Here is a 5,580-nt window from a genome sequence, read left to right as displayed (position 1 = left end):
TTATTTATCTTCTTCTTCTTCCTCCTCTTCTTTCTCTTCATCTTCCTCATCTTCTTCCTCTTCTTTCTTTTTCTTGCTTTTTTGAGCCTTGACGATTCCCTGTTTTGCTGCATCAGGCTTTCTGTTAGCTCAGTATGCAGCAACATCCTTTTGGTATTTTTTGCTTCAGCTCTGCAGCCTTCTTTTCGTAAGGCTGCTTGTCACCTGCTGCGGTGTCACTCCACATCTCTCCCAGTTTCTTTGCAGCATCACCAATGGATAGGCTGAGATGGTCTCCTCTGATTTTAGGGCAATTCTCAGAACAGAACAGGAAAAAGGCCAAAGGAGGCCTCTTGGGTGCATTGGGATCCCTGAACTTCTTTTTTGTTTCCCCTTTAGGAGGGATATAGGTTTTCGTTTCTCTTTCATAATGGGCCTTGTCTGCCTTTGCCATATCTTCAAACTTTCCTTTATCTTTAGCAGACAGGTTCTTCCACCTCTCTGAGCACTTCTGAGAAAACTCTGAGACATTGACTGAAGCATCAGAGTGCTGCTTCTTGTGCTCCTCCCGACAAGTTTGCACAGTGTACATGATGACATTTTGCTTTTGGCTTCTTAGGATCTCCTTTGCCCACGTTTAGTTATTTTTTTCTCAGCGAGGCACAGAGTCACTCAGTGCCTGTCCAGCTCTCACTTGCCCCAGTGCCGTCTCTGTGGAGCTCAATGTACTGCAGAGGCCATGAGAGTGGGAGCCAGACGCAGCCTCCTGTTTCTCACAAACATAGCACTTGGCTTGCAAGACCATCCATGGCGCTATTTGGAATATTCAATCCTTTTGTTTTACCTGCTGCATAGTACTCCGTAGATTGTATCTTCTGCATTCTATAATACATATTTACTGCCCCGGAAATGGGCTCCAGGATTGCCTCCAACTCTCTACTCTGGCAAGTAAATCTGCAATATTCTCACACAGACTTGAACTAGAAATGCTGGCTCATAGGGAGATATAAACGAGTTCAGTCTACACCACTAGCTGTGCATGGAGAGTCCTCTCCCCACATCTTTACCAGTGCTTGGCATGACGCTGCTTTCCAGTCTTTGCTAGTCTAACAAGTAAAGCGACACTAATGGTTGTTTCATTTTGCATTTCCCTGATTACTGATGGCTTTGAACATCTCTTTATGCATTTTATTGGCTTTTAAGTTTCTTCTGTACATTATCTGTCATATCTTTGACCATTTTTATTGGCTTTGCTGCCATTCCTTGTTGATTAGCAAGAGTTATTTGTATATTCTGAATTTTAATTTCTTAATGCTTTAAGATACTACAAATAACTTCTATCATTGTCCCATCTGTATATTACTTCGTTTATGGTATCCTTTGTTGAAGAGAAATCCTTAATTTTCATATAATAAAATTCATCAGATTTTGTCTTTTGGCTTATGCTATTTAAATGTAGCTTAAATGCTCTTTTCCCGCTCTTAAGAATAATTTTTTTTAATTTTCTTTTATATTTTTTATTACCATAGTAGTATTCCATTTCCTATTTAGTTCTTTAACCTGGTGTGTGACTATCGCAAGTTAATTAACTTCTCAGAGACTCATTATCTCCATTGTTGAAATGGAGGTAATAGTAGCATCTACTCAAGGGAGTTGTCATGAGTATTAAATGATTTAATGCATATGCTTAGAAGAGTGCCTGGTACATAATACCATACAAGTGATTGCTATGATAATTAAAGTAAATGTATTTAAGTTTATAATGGTTAGGTAAATAATATATTAAAATATAGCAAAAATCAAAAAGGTGATTCTAATAACTAAAGCTTAAGAAACACCAACCGGAAGGAATGAATTTTGATTTTTCCAGTTAGAGAAGTTGGCAGAGGCAATAAGAAACCCTGATGTTGGCTGATTCTACATTTCCTTCCCTATCACACTTATTCCTCCTTTTAATTAGCCACTGAAAATGATACACAAGCTCCATGGATGACTAACATCTTTTGCCATCAAATTTTTTGGATAAAATTTTGAAAAGACAAAACTTATTTTTAGGTCTGTATCTGCTGCTCTGTCCAGACATAATCCAGTGCAATCGCATCATTGCTGTGCAAGAATTTGGACTTGACAAGGTTACCCTGCTCTGAAGTTGCACAGTATTTCCTTCTGGTCGTTTCATTTCCCATTCTCATTTTCTCTGGTAGGAATTGAGGAGTAGTGAGGAATCTGAAACTTGAGTGGCACGAAAGCAGTGAGGGTTGTGGGTCTCTAAGAAGAGCGGGTGGGTGGGCTGCCGTCTGTCTCCAACCCGAATGTGCCTCCTGGAAGCAGGAAGGGTGCTACTCAAGACGCTCCCGACCTCTGCCAGGCCTCCACGAGAGAGACCCCTCAACCATCTGCACGTCCTTACCCAGAGTTCCCTGCCAGCTTTGGCCTCACATGCCTGCTGCCCTGCCCCACCCACCTGCCACCTCTCAGTCCCCCCACTTCATGGCTGGGTGGGCTTGCTTGCCTCGTGCCAAGGTTTTGAGATGAAAGGAGCCCTGCAAGCCTGGAGCTGTGGGACGTTCGGAAGTCACCAGCAGAACTTTGGGACGTAACTAAATTATAGAAATTTCTAAGTCTACCTTCCCAAGACAGCAAGAGGAAACAAAGTCCTGGAAGCCAAACACTGGAAAGAGAAACAAAGGAGAATTTACCTGTAAATTTTATTTATCCATTTATTTATTTATTTATTCATTCATCCATTCAGATGCTACTCATCCATCCACTTGCTCATTCATTCATCCCTTCATTTGGTACAATCCCCCTCAGTAAGACCCCAGGGGTATGAAGGCCACTGGGAAAAGGACCTTCCACACCGTCACACACTGAAGCTTTCCGGATGCCGTGGGGGGCAGGGGCCACCGGAGGAGGCAGTCCCGTCAATGGGACGAAATGGGTCTGATGAAATGATGCTTGGCCAGAGACTGAAAGACCAGCACAAAATTCCTTTGCAGATTTTGTTCAACCTGAAACGCATTTGATCTTGGCTCTTACTTTAACAAATCTAAAAATTCATTTTGAAAACAATCAGATGAGACATTCTAAGCAAATTTCAAAAAAGAAAGTATTATAATGGGGGAGGATTTTGCCTGCTTGTTTATTGACACACATAAAAAAGAATGAATTATAATGATGCTGTACCAAAAATTAAAAATGTAAAAAACTAAAGATTAAGACAAAGATGCCAAAGTATTAACTATCCTAACATATTAGGCAATCTGCCAAATCAATACAAAACCCATTAATATACCCAAATATTTTTTTAAATGAACAAAGATATAAACAGGTCATGGAATAAATGCAATAGCCATGAATATAAAAATGCTAATCACACTAGTAATCAAAGAAATGCCAATTATAAGGAAATACTTATTTTGATTGTTAAAAATGAACAGATTTTATTTTGTTTTACTAATGAAAATACCCAGTGCACCTAAGGATGTGGCAAAACAGTCATTGTCATATATTTTTGATTGGAATGTAAAGTAGTACAGTATTTCTGAAAAGCAATTTGACAATAGGTACCAAGATTGTTTAAAAAGTTCATTTGGTAATGCTGCTCCTAAGAATCTATTTTAAGGAAATATTCACACATAACGGTAAAAATGAATACAGAAGACAAGTTCAATGACTGGAGAGGATTAAATCAGTATTGGTACATATGGTATATGACTCAGATATGAATGATTTTTAAGAGAATTTTTATTGACCTAGGAATATGCTCATAATATTGTTAAATTAAAAAAGAGAAATATAGAATTCTTCTGGCCCACATTTTATGATATATGTGGAGAGCACAAAGACAGGAAGGGAATATTCCCAAAATTAGTATGGAATTATGTGTGTATCAGGGTTTAACCAGAGAAGTGATGAGGGACAAGGTCATGGTTCCCAAACTGTGTGCTGACATCCCTCAGGGGCCACAATGAACTCACAAGGGTACCATGGAATATATGCAGTTGTCAGGGGACATACCTTGATACCTGACATCTCTTGACTACCTTGGGAACTACCAGATTGAGGCAGTTCACGTTTTTGACATTAGATTGCAGTACTTTCCTTTCAAAGTTGTCATATCTTTACAAAGCTGGGTTTCAGTGGTTGCTCTGAGATAGAGCAGCATGGAACAGAAAATGAGGGTGACAGTGTGGGACTCAATTCCAAGGCTGGAGAAGATGACCCTTGTCCAACAGGCATACATATCCCCTTGGTCCTGATTATTTAAAAGTAAATCAAATATTTTGTCTTTCAATTTATTTGTATTTTCTTTTCAAACAGCTATTACATTGTTAGCACAAAAGTACTCAAGTCGTGTGGATCTAACCATATAGTAAGTGGAACTGTTTGGTATTTCTTTTGGCCCAGGGGCACAGAGGAAAAAGAACTGAGACATTAAGGGCATCACGAACTGAGAAAGTATGAGGACCTCTGGGATAGGAGATTTATTTGGGAATTAGATCACATGCAATTGTGGGAGCTGGCAGGCAAGACTGTGCACCTCTGCATGCAATGTTGAGTCGGAAGTCTCTTCGGGTCTGCCACTCCAGCAGGCAGCAGCAAGGAATGCCAGGTGAGGACATGAACAACGGGAAGGTGGAACCTGTAAGGACAAACCTGAACCCACATGTGTAACTAGGCCCCTGAGGACAAAGCGAAGCCTGCGTCTGTCTCTCGCTGGTCCATCCACCATGCCCCTAGGGACCTGCAGGGAAAGCCACACCATTCACCATGGCAACTCGCATGCGCCTAGCCCAGGACTTGGAGGTGCAGGAGGAGGGGGATGTCCCAGTGTTGTCCTACCCCAGCCAGGTGAGTTACCAGTTGGATGGCAATGTGCACGAGCCACTGCAGGGCCTGGCACCTGCTTGCATCTTCACAGCATAACCTTACAGCTGGTGCTCCACTCGCTTCCTAAACCCATGTTAAAGATCTCCCTGGGCCTGGCTCACCTGGAAGCTTCCAGGCAAGGAATTTGGAGAAACGTAGTCCCAGCTTAATTAGGGCATCGTATAAAGTTGCCACAAAGTGGGTGATGTTGGTTTTCTTCCGTATGCTTTCGGTGCTCTCCAACTTTTACAATGACCACATCATAAGAAAAAGCAGAAAGAAATGTAGGAGAAAAGGAAACAAGAGGGGGAAGAGAGAGGGGAATGTCAGGGGAAGAGGGAGACAGAGAAAAGAAAAAGACGAGCAAGTGTTTCTTGGAAGAACAAGGTGGGACGAGTGTCCCTGCATGCGGGTGTGGTGTGAATGAAGACCCAGAGGTGCGACTCCCTCTGGGAGCTGGGCAAGTGTGGGGTAAAGCAAACCTGAGAGCACGGCTTCCAGAGTGAGGGGCAGGGGGTGGCGGACAGTGTGTGAGATGAGCTGGGACAGGGGCTGGAGCAGGGGCTGTGCTAGGACGCTGAGCTGGAGGTGACTCACAATGTACACTTTGAGCACAGGCTTGAAAAGACAGGTATTTAAAAGCCAGGAGGCCCTGGGTGGGCGCTTTAACATCTCTCTCAGCCTCACCTTTCATATTAATAGAAAGGGGTAGTTTAAATGAAGGTAGTT

General features: G+C 42.1%; 1 pseudogene; it reads right to left on the bottom strand.

Annotated features, from left to right (window-relative positions):
* On the bottom strand, positions 1–620 carry LOC123623411 (annotated as a pseudogene).
* Positions 621–5,580: the final 4,960 nt, after the last annotated feature.

This window comes from Lemur catta, chromosome 18 (genome assembly GCF_020740605.2).
Source record: "Lemur catta isolate mLemCat1 chromosome 18, mLemCat1.pri, whole genome shotgun sequence".
NCBI lineage: Eukaryota > Metazoa > Chordata > Mammalia > Primates > Lemuridae > Lemur > Lemur catta.
The sequence above is the reverse complement of the archived record's forward strand: the minus strand, read 5'-3'. Positions and strand labels throughout refer to the sequence as shown.